This window comes from Adiantum capillus-veneris, chromosome 27, assembly GCF_014529385.1.
Source record: "Adiantum capillus-veneris isolate H3 chromosome 27, ASM1452938v2, whole genome shotgun sequence".
Lineage (NCBI taxonomy): Eukaryota > Viridiplantae > Streptophyta > Polypodiopsida > Polypodiales > Pteridaceae > Adiantum > Adiantum capillus-veneris.
In genome coordinates this window covers 77,248,927-77,258,469 of record NC_140957.1, presented here as the reverse complement: position 1 = coordinate 77,258,469, position 9,543 = coordinate 77,248,927, and the positions used below count along the sequence as shown (strand labels likewise).

The 9,543-nt window shown below is 44.7% G+C and overlaps 1 pseudogene; it reads right to left on the bottom strand.

The window, feature by feature from the left end:
- Window positions 1-939: 939 nt before the first annotated feature.
- Window positions 940-2,849, bottom strand: LOC147422229 (putative aldo-keto reductase 2; annotated as a pseudogene).
- Between the last annotated feature and the right edge of the window lie 6,694 nt (window positions 2,850-9,543).

Below are 9,543 nucleotides of genomic sequence, written 5' to 3'. Positions count from 1 at the left end.
CCACTAAGCGCCATTGGCCGTATTTAAGGCAAAGGATGGTCCCAAGGCAAAGGATGGTCCCAAGTGCCCGGCCTAATGCATGGCGTTGGTGGAATAAAAATAGCTGACTTGTCAGTACTTAAACAAAAAAAAAAAAGAAACCCACCAAGTAAAGGAACAAGATAGTGGGAGCATCGTAACAAGGGTTGTCATCATGCTATCGTGTAATAAAGTTTGGTATGGTTTCTTTATTGTGTACTACCATTCATATCGTATGATTCAGATTTGTAGGACGTGTCTTTCAAATAACTCCCAAGAACCATGTTGACCACATAGTCAAAGGAATGGCCATTTTTAGGTCTACGTTCCTTGTTCAATCTCCATTCCAAATCCGTGTTTCGTGTTTCAGACATGAGTATCCATAAAAGGGGATGATATTTCATGCATGTTGCCATTCCGATTTCCCATTCCGGGTAGCTATGCCATGTCATACTGTTGGGTATGTTGTGTCGTACAGTCATACGGTACAATTGTAGAGATATGGCAACTTCCATGATTGTTACGATCAACATACCACAATTGGAATGATGCTGTCGAGTTGCACTATGAAGAAAAAAAAAAACTATACTCTGTATTCTGCAATGTTGGAAAGCCTTCATGTAGAAAACTACTAGTCTGTATTTGAAGGTTTATGCAGTTTTGATTTCTGGTCTTGGTAGGTTACCTCTTGATCCCAAAATTAGAGGTAAACTTCATTATGTGCATGTTTTATGCAAGGTATGTAGTATTGGAGCTATAGGGATACATAGATGCTAATTTGGATGGTGATAATACGGACAAGAAGTCTATGAGGTGATTCCTTATCTCATTGGAAGTGCATAGTCGTTTGGTTGGGTTGAGAGGCAGAGTAGTGAGGAATTGTTGTGATGGCATGCCTGGTAGTTTGCCTTCAACAAGCTTCTAGTTACTGGAACTTGGATGCTTCATAGTCGCATCAGCTTGCAGCATAGAGAGATGAAAACGCAAAATCAAGGAGACTGTCCATGCAGACAAGGGAGGAGTATCGGAATTCTGGTGAGACATCAACAGATGTGCATCCTCATAACGCTCTCCGGCAATAGCGCCCTCATGAAACAAAGCCACAATTCCTCCACCTCTGCTTTGCTCAACTTCACATCAAGGGCACCCACATTTTCCTCGAAATTCTTGACGCGAGTTGTGCCGGGAATGGGTACGACATCATCCCCTTGGTGCTGAACCCAAGCAAGTGCGAGCTGTCCTGGCGTGCACCCTTTTCTTGCAGCCAACTCTTGTAATGCTTCAAACAAGATCTGATTTTTTTCAAGATTTACTCCCTGCATCCTTGGCTGCGCAATCTACACTTTCAAGTACATGCACACAGGCCAATGATAAAAGGAAGGAATTGCGATGAGTTTTAAGTATAGATTGCACACAGACTATTCAGCTTATAAATGATTCTGCAAGCTTATCGAAACAGCACAACATACCTTGCGGAAATCTGTTTCTCTTGCGTTTTCTATGGTTTTTGCACCAGCTGAAAAAAGAACCCTGGACCAAGCGGGCACAGATAGCCCCAGATACTTCACCTTTCCTTTCCTCCACAAGTGCCTGAAAAAATACGTGTATTGCTGCATTTTACATGCTGGTGTGATTTCAATGTTCGCATCTGTTTGAAGTTAAATGTTCCATGATTAAAACATGGCAGCTTAGCTTGTATGGAGGTAACCTTGCGGAAATCTGTTTCTGTTGCGTTTTCTAGGATTTTTGCACCAGCTGAAAAGAACCCTCACCAAGCGGGCTATACACAACTATTCCAATCCCGAGTTCCCTGCAATTAATGTGAGAAAAGGAGCTGTGTGAAGTGACAGTTTTATTCTTTCTGTCAACCACGGTCAACACAGCATGCATCACACACATAAAGCGTGAAGAGTAGATGAAAAGAAACAAGGATCACCTGCAGGTGGGTATGATGTCTTTCTCCACATCACGCGACCACAAAGACCACTCCAGTTGGACGGCACTAATGGGGTGAATTGCATGAGCCCGCTGTATGGTTGATGCTGAAGCCTCGGATAGCCCCAGATACTTCACCTTTCCTTCCTCCACTAGCTTCTTCATTTCCCCCACCTGTGGAGCAGAGCAATAAAAACTCATGCCGAACAACAAGTGCCTGAAAAATACGTGTATTGCTGCATTTTACATGCTGGTGTGATTTCAATGTTCGCATCTGCTTCTATGGAGGTAACCTCACCGTAACTTCAATCGGAACGTTGGTGTCAATACGATGTTGGTAGTACAAGTCAATGTAATCCACATTAAGCCTCCTAAGGCTAGCTTCGCAAGCTGCACGCACGTATCCAGGATCTCCATTGACGCCAAATGTGCCAGTATCCATATCAAACGTGGCGCCAAACTTTGTGGCAAGCTGGACTTTATGTCTTATGCCCTTGAGAGCCTGTATACATACATTAAGAACCAAATGTTTGTAGGTTTCAATACATTGCGATTGTGGGCTCATCAACAAATGCATACAAACACTGGCTCAATCAGAATACAACATGCCACCTTAAATCATGAGAAAACAATACAGAATGAATACCTTGCAGGAGGAGCTCGTTGGTGAAGGGGCCATAGACATCAGAGGTGTCGAGGAAGGTGATGTCGAGGAAGGTGAATGAGCGCGATCATGTCGGCGGCAGCTTGGGGAGACCATATAAGGAGGAGGACATGCCCATACATCCCAGGCCCTGAGCGGAAACGTGGAGGCCCTGCGACCCCAAAGGAACCGACTTAACAGCAGGTGGAGCCATGTAAAATGCAGCAGGTGAAGAAATTCTTAGATAGCAGGCTGGCCGTGTGTCGAGACGGGATGAGAGGAGAGCTTTTACAGCACAGGCACGCTTCGACAGGCTTTATAAAGGACGGGGGCAAGGGGTGGAGTCGTGACATCACATGAGCTCCTCTCCTAAAAATTCAAGCAGGATTTCAAATAATTCGTTAAAGATTGGAATCTTAAGAGATGCTTTCATTTTCTTCACTTTAGCAGGGAAGGAGGTTGTGACTCGCCGGCAGGACAGCGAAGAATGTGGCTTGTAGCAAGCAGACAGAGTAGGAGAATGTGATGCGAGTGGAAGAGCTATGTGTGCTGGACAACGACGACTGGGCTAGGGAGGACACGGGGGCGGGCAGAGGACCGGGGGCTTGCTTGTTTTATAACAAAGGGGCAAGCAATGTCACAAGCACCTGGTGCTGGTGGGATGGTTCAACACAAAGGATGCTTCCTGATTGCGGTGTGTCGGGTTCAATTCTCGCTGACAAGTGTTTCTTTTGGCTCTTGGACTCGGCAACCCACAGAGCTTGAGATGGAATATAGTGAGATTCCAATTGATAAATTGGGAGATGAACCAGTATGTGGCACCCATTATGAAAAATAAAATAAGCAAGAATCCTCTACGATACTGACGGGCGTGAGTACATCCAGGAGCGAGCAACATTAAGGCCGCTCGAGCGATAGAGATGCGAGTAGCGTAGAGTTGCCGACGAGCGAGCATATGGAGCTTGTGAGAGCACGCACAAAATCCAGATGTAGCAGGGAGGAGCAGGGGAAGCCCTGCTCTGTGGCAGTCATCTGCCCTGCTCCGTGCGAGCAGGTAGTGGATGTTCATCTTTTCATTATTGAACGAATTTCCATCGTCGTCAGCCTCGCAGGGATGCTCGATTGGTTACGTAAGCATTTGTAATCTTGCAGTCCTTCTGGTTCCGGGTTCGAATCCTCGACTCTCCCTTTTAAAAGGTAGGAATCCTAAGGTAGTAATTCGTAATCTTGCAGTCCTTATGGTTCCGGGTTCGAAATATCCTCTACTCTTCCTTTTAAGAGGTAGGAATCCTAAGGTAGGCTTTGAGAGGCAAGTAGGAGGAATCTCGTACGCAAATGAATAAAATAGAGCGCGAACCACTGTGAGGCCTTATCCCACTCCTTTTGTAGCTTGGAGATGAGCCAGTATGACCTAGTGAGGGCTAGTGTTTAAGAATTTTCTAAGCTTGGTTGATGATAAGTTTAGAATCAATGGATATATAAACCACCAGGGAATTTTGCACGAGGGAATAAGGAGAAGAAGTACAAGTAGCTGGAGTTTACGAAGAACAAGAAGTAGAAGGAGAAGGTAAACAATCCCAAGAGACTCAGGGATTTTTCCCATGAATTGAGCTGAACATTCGAGTATAGAGAAAGAATCGGGATAATTGAATTAAGGGATACAACCCCAAGAGATTCCAAAGACTTTTCGATGCCTAATTTAGCCCATAGGAAAATAGAAACATTCGATATCTGTAGCAGTTTCGAAGAAAGAGCAAAGATAATTCCAGAAAGATTAGTCTGGAAAGGATTTTGATTGGTGTGTGGTAACACACCACAGGAGAGAGAAGTTATTTTTCCTCGGATACATGCGCGGACCCATTACTCGCAGTTGAAACAACGAGTGAACTCTCTCTCTCTCTCTCTCTCTCTCTCTCTCTCTCTCTCTCTCTCTCTCTCTCTCTCTCTCTCTCTCTCTCTCTTTCATTGTGCATGATCAGATTAGCGTCGTCTAGTGACCTAGTTCTCTCTCCTTTGGTCAACTTGCGGCCACACTTACACATCTAGTAACACCACATTAAAGAGTTTGAGACTTTAGAGAAAATTTGGAAATCACCAATGTCTTGAAGATTTGGCCATATGGACAGATCTCAAACTATTTCTAAGGGCCAAATACTTCCACAAGGTAGTACTTGAAAATCTCTTCCGATCCATGCTCTCAAAACTTTGGCTAAGATTTGGCCATGTCGTCAAATCTTAAGCTTTGTTTGAAAGTGGGAATCCAAGAAGTCCCAAATTCACTAATATGGTGTTTAGTCCCTGACTCCCTATCTCTCGCTCATGCCACCATCCGATATAGAAATAATATCCACCCCCTATTACCAACAACCCATGAGTCACATTGTTTGTTGCTTTCTCTCTCATCATTTGTACACACTCCATCAACTCTTTCTCACCAACCAGAGTTGCCATGCAAGCTTGGAGCCATAGAAGCACAACCACACACGTACATCTCTCTCTACAACAACGGTTCAACATCTCTCTCTCTCTCTCTCTCTCTCTCTCTCTCTCTCTCTCTCTCTCTCTCTCTCTCTCTCTCTCTCTCAGTTGCTTGGTATTTCTTTCTAACAAACCGCTCGCTCCACCAGTGATGCCCACATATTCGAAGGGGCATATTGTGCATGCCGTCTCCAATTCGCAAAAGAACCACTGTGTAGATGGCTGAGACAGTCTCACTGGGTGGGAATCGGCTCTTGTGAGACAAACAGTGGATCAGTTAGTAATTACCACGGTAGTTACCACAGTAATTCCCAAGGCATATAAATAGGACCCATTACATTGTAATCGGGTTGGCAATTGGGTTGGCATTTGTCGGCTGTACTTCTGCTTAGCTTTTGTCATAATCCTTAGTTCTCGAGTTGTTCTTGAGCTACATCATCTTTATCTGTAATCTTTCATCTGTAATCCTAAATACAGAAGTCCAGTATACTCCAGTCATACATACTTTGTACTCATTCTCTCTGAGTCTGAATCTGAATCTGAATATGAACATCATTCTCAGTACTTCAGTCTGTTTCTCATTCCATTAGATGTATTCCAGTTCAGTTTCTATTTCCTTTTCCAGTCTACTGCTTGAACTAACACATCACCCATAGCTGTAAACTTCTAACATTGGAATCAGCTATCTAAAGAGATCAGCTCCAATTCCATTGTGGCGATCACGGTGGCTAGAGCTGTTGCTCGTTGACTAGAAAAATCATCTCCCAGTTTGAAGTTTTTCAGCTGCAGTAATGGCACCCAAAACCAGTCGTGGCCAGAAACCATCCTACCGTGTTGACCCTATTCCTAGGAGTCAGAAAGAGACTCTGACCCCAAGCATGAGCTAGTGACTGACACTGAGGCTCGGGAGGAGCACAATCAGGCTGATGAGGCGCAGGACTCACAGCATTCTAGTCAGTCCAGACGTAGAAGGGCAGAAAGAGAAGCACGCAAGGCTAAAAGTTCTCGGTCCAGGCAGGGGGACGAGGGCGCCAAAGGCAGTAAACGAAGTCGCCATACTTCCAGTAGAGAGGCAAGGGAGGACATAGAAACTGAGATAGAGGCAGATATTAATTGGGATGTAGATACAGAAAATTGTAAGAAAACTCCAAATAGGCGTCCAGACTCTAAGATGAGAAGAGAAAGGACCAGCGGTGATTGACATGATTACACATCCTTGTTGAAAATCTCTTTTCCCGTGTTCAAAGGGGGCAAGAAGGATGATCCGGATGTTCACATCCAAGCCTTTGAGCAGTATGCAGAGCTGAAAAATATTGATGAGGATGATTGGGGTGAATACTTTCCGCAAACGCTGAAGGAGGCATCGAGGAAATGGTACTACCATTACCCGGCTTGCCAGCTCAGATCCTATAATAAACTACTTAAAGCCTTCAGACTGGAATATTCTGACAACAGAGGAGATGAGGATATTCTTTGTGAACTGGATAAGATTAAGCAGAGGAAATTGTTAGTCCGAAGCTATGTTGAGAAAATCAAGGAGTTGACAAGGCAGCTGCAGGAACCACCATCAAAAAAGGAACTGCGAGCATGGTTCTTGAATGGCTTTCACAACAAGAAGCTTAGGGAGCAAGAGGTGCCAGCACCGACGAAGAAATTCAATGATTTGGTGCAGCGAGCCCTGAAGTTGGAACAACAAGCTAAGAAGGAAAAGGGTCATAGGAAGAGGAGGTCCAATAGTAGCAGTCCTTCTACTGATGACTCTGATTCAAGTGGAGTTTCCAGTAATTCTGAGAGTATCTCCGATGAGAAGACCAAGGATAAGCCTAAAAAGGGGTCTTGGGCTAGGAATATTGAAGAGATGGCTGGACAAATTGTTGAGATTAGCCAGACCAGATAACCGGTGAGAAGAATGGAGACTTGGTGTTCAAACTGTAAATCTAAGGACCGTGTTTCCAATGAGTGCCCACAGTGTACTTATTGTAAAGCCTATGGCCATTTATGGAATAACTGTGGCATTAGGATTCATCATTTCAAAAAGGGCAAAGACTTGCTAGTGGTGGCATTTACGAATACCGAACCAGTAAGAGTGGAAACTACCAACGCTTCTCAGGAGGAGAAACTTGGTACCGGTGGTGCTGGTCCAGGGCGCGACAGATACCAAGAAGGTACTGGTCGGGGCCGAGGGCGTGGTAATTCCAGAGCCGAAGTCTGAATTGCTATACTTGTGGAAAGTATAGGCATTTCGCGGCTCAATTTCCAGAAACACCTGGGACTGCGGCTACTGAGGCGAAGGTACTAGAGCCAGTTCCAGTACGAGTAGTTACACGAAGCAAAGGAGTAGTGATTGAGGAAATCCCAGAGATTCCAGAAAAACTAGTCACTACTGAAAGCAGCAAATGGGCTCAACAGAGAGAGGTATGGAAGGCCAAGGTAAAGAAAAGGTGGTTGATGAATGGCAGGAGCAGAGAGAACTAGCGACGAAAATCACAGAGGATTTAGCTAAGAAGCTGCCAGAGAAGCTAGAGAGTTCTGAAGCACGGGTCATTCAAAAGATACCAGCCCAATCTTCTGAGACAAATCAGTCAAAGCCCGGCATGGTTGAGACCATGTTGGGTGCAGTATAAGGGTTGATTGAAGAGTTGGGAGCTGATAGAGGAGCTCAAAGCACTAAAATGAAGGAATGGCATTGTGAAGATATTACCAGTTCTTCAAGCTCCGACAACAACTCTGACCATGAGAAAGAGGAAATTCATGTCAAAATCTGTGACAGAATCCAGCTCACTGTGGAGTTGGAAGACATTAAAAGAACTTTGCCTAAAGCAACGAAATTCATCAGACAGCGAAGGAAGGCTGAGGCAGAGGCCAGGACAGTTGACTTGACGGTTGTCACAGATGATGAAGTGCCGCTAATTCAAGTAGATTACAAAGTTCGGAAACAATGGGAACCACATTCCAGTGTCATTCTGGATGGAGGAGCAGGAGTAAACATCATGGGAGTACATCTTCAGCAGAGGATGGGCATCACCAACCTGAAGCCAACACCTTTCAAAGTGCGGATGGCAGATCATCGAGTAGTGCAAGCTACTGGTATGATCGAGAATATGCCGATACCAGTGGGCAAGGAGAAGTTCAAGGCCAGTTTTCTAGTGCTCGATGTGCAAGGAGCATATGGAATGCTACTAGGGCGCCCATGGTTGCGAACGGCACAGGTTGTTCACGACTATGCTAATCAAACTTTTACTCTACAAGGGGCTAGTGTGGCAGAATCCAGATTCAGACTAACAACACTAGAATCTGGAGAAAGGAGCTGAGACCTAAAGAACTATACCAGAAGTATAAGATCAAGAAGATTGAAAGGATGTTAGCAGCTCTAAATACTTTTCCCTTAGCAAAAATTGATCTTAATGCACTTCTAGTGAACAAGGAGCAGGCTGACAAACAGAAGAAGCAGTTTCTAGACCAGTTTACTGAACTCAATTCAAGAGAACGTTCGTTTAGTTGACTGGAAGGCCGAAAAAATCAATTGAATCCAGCACGCCAGATGAGCCAGCACATTTTGGGGAGGACACGGTAAATCAGAACAGTGATTTGGAACTCAAAGGGCCATCTTGGGATTACGCTGAAGAGTCAACCAATAAAAAAGGTGGCGGGCCTAACTGGTTACTCCCAGATGACCAAGAGATCCAGGAATGGAATCTAGGCTCTGAAGACAACCCTAGAATGATCAAAGTTAACAAACATCTGAACCCTACAATGAAGGAGAAAGCACACAGAATGTTCCAGCATTACAAAGCTGTCTTGCCTGGGAACACACTGATCTGAAAGGGGTGGATCCAGAGGTCTGCCAGCACAGGATACCACTGAAGCCAGATGTCAGGCCAGTGAGACTGCAGCGGTACCGAATGAATCCCAATTATGCTAAGAAGGTCAAGGAAGAGATTGACAACCTTCTCAAAGCTGGGTTCATCACTGAAGTAGCCAGTAGCGATTGGTTGTTTCCTATTGTAGTTGTTCCCAAGAAGAATGGGAAGTTGAGAGTGTGTGGATTATAGGAAACTCAACGCTCAACCATCAAGGATCCATTTCCATTTCCCTTCAAATATGTTGCTTGATGAGATTCCAGGGTACGAGATGTACAGTTCTATGGATGGATACAGTGGCTACAACCAGTTACAAATTGCTCCTGAGGATCGGGGGAAGACCACTTTCATTACAGAGTGGGGAGCATTTATGTATCTGGTAATGCCATTTGGCCTATGCAATGCACCAACCACTTTCCAGCGGTGTATGATGGAGATATTCAATGAGTTTCTTCATCGGTTCCTCGCCATATTCATGGAAGATTTCACTGTATATTCAGCCGAGGAAAAACATTTACTATTCCTGGAAATGGTTTTTAAGCGCTGTCAGGAGAAGCGGATTTGTCTGAATCCATTCAAATCTGTTTTCCTAGTTTGGAAAGGCCAGCT